General features: G+C 58.2%; 1 protein-coding gene and 1 long non-coding RNA gene across 2 annotated transcripts in view; one reads left to right on the forward strand and one right to left on the reverse strand.

The window, feature by feature from the left end:
- Positions 1-2,295, reverse strand: part of STEAP3 (STEAP3 metalloreductase) — a 44,631-nt gene extending 42,336 nt beyond the window's left edge. The window contains exon 1 of the mRNA XM_072788932.1: positions 2,216-2,295. The gene's annotated coding sequence lies outside the window, so the exon portion shown is untranslated. The remainder of the gene's footprint in view (positions 1-2,215) is intronic.
- Positions 2,296-2,483: 188 nt separating this feature from the next.
- On the forward strand, positions 2,484-6,865 carry LOC140611867 (uncharacterized). Its single transcript, XR_012013114.1, has 2 exons — positions 2,484-6,059; positions 6,624-6,865. It is a non-coding gene; the product is annotated as an uncharacterized lncRNA (long non-coding RNA).
- Positions 6,866-7,513: the final 648 nt, after the last annotated feature.

Below are 7,513 nucleotides of genomic sequence, written 5' to 3' on the forward strand. Positions count from 1 at the left end.
AGTCTGGAAGGCACTGGCCAGGACAACAAGCAGGGAGCCTCGAGGCCTGGGCCCATGGCCAGCTCTGCAACAGAGAAGAGGGCGGTGGAAGCCACTCCCTGGGCCTTAGCTACCTACCTTCTCTAGGGAACTGAGGGGCTTGGACTAGAAGAGCAATGAACCTAGAAGGTCCCCAGCTGATTAATGTTCAAATCCTGGGGGAAGAGAGAGGGCTCTGATATTTAATTTATTGCACTCTTAAAACTCAGCACTTCACACAGCTAATTCCCCAGGCAGGCATTACTGTCACTGTTTGATAGAGATATCAGGTGCAGCGTCCTTAGCAAGGTTTTACAGATGAAGAAGCAAGTGCGAGAGTTGAGGACTTGGTCAAGGTCACATGGTAAAGAGCTGAGATTCCACTCGGTTGCATCTGACTGCAAAGCCGGGGGCTCTCACCTACAGTCAGGCAGCTTCATTGCTCGGGTATGCGGCTTTGCACTAGAGTCCCTAACTCTCACTTTTTACTATCTGGAGCCCTGCCCAATACTCTGATGAGCGCAAGGAGGGAAGGGCCATGGGGCAAGGACAGGAGACATGAGCTGGAGAGTAATTTACCTGTTTGGCATCTCTAGGCTGGAGGGGGCACACCTGTGGTCCCAGAGTGACCACAGGTCCTGGGGAACTCAGCAGGCTTGGGACCAGCTGTCTGACCCTCTAGTGAACAGGTGGCCTGGGCTGAACTCCCTGATAGTGAACAGGTGGCCTGGGCTGAGCTCCCTGTGGGCTCTGAGGCCAGCGTCACCCCATGCCGACTCCAGGCCTTCCTCTTAGGTTGCCTGGCGGAGGCCACCTGCCCATCATTCAAGGCCTCCTTCAGGAAACCTTTTGTACCCAGTGATGCCCCCTGCCCTACTAAGGTAGGTCATTTCTCCATCAGACCATGATCAAACACCTGCTCCAAGCTGCCCCTCCCACCCCTCCCCCCATCCCCGTATGCCAGGATGGACAGACACAGGCTTAGTCCTCCAGCCCTCCCGGCTGGGTGTTGGGCGGGGGTTCACGCAGACTCAGATTCAGTCAGCCACGGGTAGGCTTTAGGCATCTCTACTTTTAACAAGCCATGCAGGTGACTGAAGGGGCACACCCACGTGAGACCCTTTGGTCCTGTGGATATCCTGGCCCCCAACACTGCATTCTCTAGGCTGCCACCTCTGAGAACATGTCCTTTCTGTCCCATCAGCTGGCTCCTCTGGGCTCCCGAGTCGGATAAATCTGGATACAAATCCCTATTTCTGCAACTTGCTACTTGTGTATCTTTGCCAACTACCCATGCTTTCTGAGGCTCAGTTTCCCCATCTGTCACGAGATGACAGCCGTTCCTTCCTGCCCTGAGGGTTAACCAGGGCAGTGTGTGCAAAGCAAGCTGCCTGGCACAGATAAGTGCACAATAAATGTCTGCTATTAATTATATCATCACGGCGCTCTGATGGACAGAAATACTTCCCTGGGGCTACTTCCAGAGCCCCACTTCTAGAGCCTGTTTCAGACGCGGCCCTGGACACCTGGGAGGCCTTTGGGTGACCTCCGTCAGGGCTCCAGCAGGACGGGCCCGCATTTCCTCCCCGGTTGTGGCCCCTTGGCCCCCAGAGGACATTAGTACCTTCCCCTTCCTCCACCCAGAGCGCCCAAAGTTCCAACCGCACCCCTGTGGGCGGCCTGCCCCAGAGTTCGGGGAAAACGGTCAAGAGGGTTAAGGCAACAGCTCGGCGGGCAGTGGCAGTGGCAGTGGCAGTGGCAGTGGCGGGCAGGGGTCGGCCCGGCCTCCTGCGCTCAAGGTCGGCGCCCCCGGCCCGGCCCGGCCCGCCCGGCGGGGGCTGCGAGGCTCGGGGAGGCCTGACCGGCAGGTCCCGCCCCCGCCCGCCCCGCCCCGCGCGGCCCCGGGCCCGGCCTCCCCTCGGCGCACGCGGCCGGCGTCCCCGGGGCAGGCGGGCGCAGGGTCGGGGGGCCGGGGAGCCGGGGGCCGGGGAGCCGGGGGAGCCGGGGGCCGGGGAGCCGGGGGTGCCGGGGGGAGCCGGGGGCCGGGGGTCCGGGGAGCCGGGGGTGCCGGGGGGAGCCGGGGGCCGGGGGAGCCGGGAGCACGTGGCTCGGCCCCCGCGGTCCGGGCGGCTGCGGCCGCGGGGCGGGGGGTCCGGGCGGGGCGCGGCGGGTGGCGGCCGGGTTGGGGGTCACTCACCGAGGCGGCCCGCAGCTCGGAGCCGCGGCGGCGGCAGGTCCGCGCTGGAGGCGGTCGCAGGGCCGCAGGCCCCTCCTCCCGCCGCGCCGCGCCCCGCCCCGCCCCGCCCCGCCCGCGGGGACCGCCCTGCGGGCACGTGGCCGCCCGCCCGCACCCCCCGCCCCCGCGCAATCGGGGAGCCGCAGCGCCCCCCGCCCACGCTCCGAGCGCGCCCGCCCACGTCCCGACCGGTGTCGGCTCCTCCCCGCCCCGCCCCGCCCCGCCGCGCCCCGCCCCAGCGTGCGGGCTCCGGGGCCGCCACCGAGCCGGGACGAGGGCGTGCAGGCCGGTGACTTCCTTCATCCGAGGGACACCCCAGATCCGCTGCCATTTTATGACCGAGGCTAAGTGGCGGCGACACGTGCACAGGTGGTAAGAGGCCAAGCTGTCAGGCTGAAAACGGCTTCTTTCTTTTCCTGCCGCGGAAGTGGGGGCGACACGAGGCAGCATCCAGGCAGTGTGGTCCTGGTCCTCTGCTGTCCCTTGTCCACGCACAGGGAGGACCTTTGGTCCCTGCCCAGAGCCTCAGGTTCCAAGGCCTGGAAGCTGGTGGGGAGCCCTTGGGAGGAACTGCTGAGGACGTTGGAGGTCGCCTTCCTGTGTAGGCCTCCTAGGCCCCCAGACACTACCCTGCCCCCGGGAAAGGTGGCCCCCAACACTGACTGCTGCCCCCCACCCCCATGTGGATGGCATCACAGCACAGCAGTGAGGTGGCTCTAAGGTGAGCATGTTTGGGGTGTCTCTCTAGAGGGGTGTATGCCCATCTGAAGCCCTTTCTCACATGCAGCCTCACAACAGGTGCTGAGTTATTCCCCTCCCTTTACAGGTGAGGAGGTAGGGGCTCTGGTTAGGTGAGGTGCTGTTGGTGTTAAGGTCCCTCATCTTCTGGGAGACTGACTGGGGGTTCCCAGACCCTTGGGACTCCATCTAGAAAATGCCCTGGGGGGCATATTCCAGCAGCCCTCGATAAAGAGCTTCAGATTACCCCAGGGAGCCTAACTGGGCAGGGGAGATAAGCCCTAGGGAGGTTTATCTGAGCCCTGAGGCCAGACTCAGGGGACTGGGCCCTACTAAATGGACCCCAAAGAGCACAACAGCGGGGTGGGATTGCTGCTGTGAAGGGCCTCTTCTCCCCACTCCCCCTGCCCCCCACCAGGGGATCCACCCATGAGCACCTGTGCTTGCTCACCTCCATAGGTTTCCTCCTGCCTAGAATACCCTCTGTCCCCAGCTCTCCACTGCCTGTCCCCAAGGCCCAGATCCTCTTCTGCCTCCTTTAGCTCCACCCTGCCCCACGGGCAACACCCTCTCTGAGTTCCCATGGCAGTTCTCATGGGTCCTTTTTCCATTCCATGCTCAGGGAATACCACACAACGTTCTGAGTGCCAGGGAGCAAGGGGCCCAATGCCTGGTCCCTGTCCTTGGATGGTGGGTTGCTGCTGCAGTGGGTTATAAACTGTAGGAAGACAGAACCAGTTCCTAGCTCCCTTTGGCGCCCCCCACCGACTCTCTCACACACGCGCGTGCGCGCACACACACACACACACACTAGGTGCTCTTTGAATGTCTCTGGCTGATGGTGATCTCTGAGCTTCCTTCCTGCCATGCCAGCAAGCAGCACAAGGAGCCTGAGCTTGAAAAATGGAGGCACTCAGAGATCTTGTGGCATTCTTGGAAGGACCCTTGGATGCATCCAGCAGCCTTCCATAGAGACCTGGAGGGCCTCTCTGTGGGGCTCCCCATGAACTGAAGAGAGATGAAGGCTGACCTGACCAAAGACTATAGTGGGAAGAATATTCTAAAGGGAGCATGAACTTCTGCAAGAGAACATCGGAGCCCTCATGGGGACAGGGAAGTAGGCAGGTGAATGCCCTGCTGAAGTCCAAGAGGCCCACCGGCTCTGTTGGCCTCGGTGGCTTGCTGGTCTGTCTCCCCCTGGATTGGGAGTGCCTTGAGTGGAAGCTTATCTGGCAAGGGGTCTCGTGGGGGTGAGGGCTCAAAAAATGTCTCCTGAATACTCTGGGGGCCAAACTTTTGGAAGCAGATGGGCCCCGTCCTGATCTAGGGGAGAGGATGGTGTGTTGACATTGGCTCAGTGCCTTCTCTTTGCCAGCCTCGTGTCTGATCAGGCCAAGGGCAGAGCAGTGAGAACCATCCTTTAAGAGATTTGGCAGATCGTGTTACTTCTCTGCTCAGCATGCCACCCCACCGCCATTCTCCCCTGGTGGCCTCCTCTCTTCCCCTCAAAGAGATTAGGCGGGGTCCTCAGGCCAGCTGGCCGGCCGTCCTTGCTGTTCCCTCTGCCTGGACCCTGGGCATCCCTGTGGCCCTCCCAGCCTCCCTCAGGTACTTGCTGAATACCATCATCTCTGTGAGACCCACCCCATCATCCCTCATCCCTCATCCATGCACCATGTCCTATTTCTTTTCTGTTTTTTTAGAAGTGTTTCTCTCCTAACATGCCGTAAACCCACTTTCCTGTTTATTGCATATTAACTGTCCGCTCCCACAGAAATGTGAGCCCCCCTGTGGCAAGGACTGTCCCCCTTGGCCTAGGTCTGTCTCATTCATTGCTGTATTCTCAGTGCCTAGAGCAGTGTCTGGCACACAGTTGAGTGAACGCACTCTCATTCTTACCCTTCATCACCAACTTCAGCCTCTCCGGGAAGCTTCCCCCATGGCTCTTGACCATCTCTGCTATCCTTGCCTGCCCCAGAGCTGGCGTGGTGCTGGGACAGAGGATGTGCCTGGTGCATGCACTGCTGGATGTCTGGGCCTAGGGTTGCCAAATATTCTCTTTATGGAGCCGCTGGTGTCAGCCTCCTGAGATTGCCCCTTTTTCTGGAGACAAGGCTAGCCCTTTGGCGAAGAAGACAAGAGTATCCAGGAAGAAAATATAGGTTCATCTCCTCCTTGGGCCAGAGAGGAGAGGAACCGTTGTGCACTCTCAGTTTCTTGGATTGATCCGACATTTATAGGCTAGGACAGAACACATCCATTTCCAGAATAAACACCCTCATTGACTATGAGGAGATGGCCACGAGAAGCCATGTGCCCATGCACTCTGACAGCTGGAAGCCAGGCCGCCTGGATCTAGTGCTGCTGAGGCCCTGGAGGGTGCACCGGTAACGAGGCTGCAGTCCCGCAGGTGATCCTGGTGCGGCAAATGGAGGAGTTTCCCTGCCACTGTGGTGACCTCGTGGGTAAAAGCCTGTCGGAACCACCCAGAGCTGAGGTGGCAGCGGACTGTGGGAATAGTCTGTGGGGACGAGCCACCGAGTGGGGAGGCAGGCTGGCAAAAGTGTGATTGGGGCCTGGGATTGGAGTTGCAAACTCTGTCTCCACTTGGCACCTTATTTTGAACCAGTGTTGTATGATGTGATAAGGTTTGGCTAAGCGGGCACTGGGCCCCCTGCACCCCAGAGCTCGGTACTCTGGCATAAGGCTGCCCTTCTTTCAGTCCTCTGTTGAAACTCTGAGGAATCTCTGGGTGGCTCAGCGGTTTAGCACCTGCCTTCGGCTCAGGGCGTAATCCTGGAGTCTAGGGCTCCAGTCCCACATCGGGCTCCCTGCATGGAGCCTGCTTCGCCCTCTGCCTGCACCTCTGCCTGTGTGTGTGTATCTCATGAATAAATAAATAAAATCTTAAAAAAAAAAAAAAGAGAGAGAGAAAAAGAAAAGAAACATGAGCTCTCCCAAGAGGAAGAACTCTCTGAGCTCATTGGAATGAACTGTGGATCCACAGGAGATTTAACCGTGACCAGCACAACAGTGCGGAGAAGGTTCTAAAGGCAAGTGCTAAAAGGTGGGTGTGGATAAGGGACTGGGGATGGGGTGGGCAGGAGCAACCATTCCCCTAAGGGAGCTCACTAGCACATAGCAGGTACTTAACTCTGTGTAAGATCCGGTGTCTCGGCTTGTGACTAGACCACCGGTGGCCAATGAGAATGTAGGAAGCTGGCCCAGTACCTCCAGGGAGCATTTAATGAGCCCAGAAGCAGGTCTTCCCTGTAGGTCCATGGTAGCATCACATCGTCTTTAAGTTGGGGGAGTTTGCAAAGGCACACAACTAGAGAAGTCTGGGTTTCAGGACCTTGCTCCAACTGTGGTGCATGTGATGGCCTCAGGGGGTGGTTTAGGATTGCAGTCTCTCCTGCCCCAGCCAGCCTTAATGAATCAGAAGTGCATGTTAACAAGAATCCACAAGAAATAATGTGCACATTCTAGTTCGAGAAGCACTGGTCTGAGGTCCAAATGAAACCAGCAACTCCTTGAGCACCTGGGCCACGGCTGATGATCAGAAGTCTGTACAGGACTACACTCACCCTACTGGGGTGGCATTTTAACACTCTACCCTTTGCTTTCTCAGAGGTTCTTATGAGCCAAACAGCCTGACTCGATCTGCATCTGAATTTTTATGAATAGGAAGTCACTGACTGTCCTTCACGACACTCCATGCCTGTTCTACAGAGCTCTGAGAAGAAAAATGTTAGTGTGCTTACTCCTTTGCAGGAACTAATCTTATTTCTCTTCTTACCGTGGTGACTCGGATACTCAGACCCATATTCATGACTATATTATCCTCCCTGAATATATTTAAGTTCTACTTTATTTCCCTCCAGTCCGTGATCTTATGTGTGTCAGGTTTACAATTAGCGTTGTCGCTCAACTTTTCACTATAAGCTATCTTAAGTTGCTTTTGGAAAAAGCCAATTGTGTAAGCAAACTAAATAGGAAACATCGGTGTGCGACAGTGGCCAATCCTCTCTTCCCCCTCGGCGGCCATCGCCCTTTCATGGCAAGAGCAGGGTCGTGGCATATCCTCTGCTGGAATTTTAAGAAGACCGAGGGGTAGGGAGAAGGACATGCCCTTGCACTCCAGCAGGCATTGTGGAGGAAGGGAAATCCAACCAGCTAGGGGTAACCAGGGGGGAAATCATGATGGGGTGCTCACACCCTGCCCCTCCCAGCTTCCCCTATGTCTATCTGCATGTCTCACCTGATCCGGTGTGCAAGGTATTATCCTTCATGCCGGGGGACTCTCCGCAGGCTGGGGTGGAGGGATCCTGCTCACCAGAGGCCTCCGCTGCCATCTCAGCATGCGCTGCTCCTTCTGCTGGGTCCCCAGGCGGGTGGTCTGTGCCCAGCTCACTTGGTGCAGGGTGTGGGCGGAGGAGACAGTCAGCTGAGGCGGCCCCGGGACAGAGGAGTCACAGTTCCGCAGGGCAGAGGTGGGGTCACTGACCTCAGGCACGTCTA

This window comes from Canis lupus, chromosome 20 (assembly GCF_048164855.1).
Source record: "Canis lupus baileyi chromosome 20, mCanLup2.hap1, whole genome shotgun sequence".
Taxonomy (NCBI): Eukaryota; Metazoa; Chordata; class Mammalia; order Carnivora; family Canidae; genus Canis; species Canis lupus.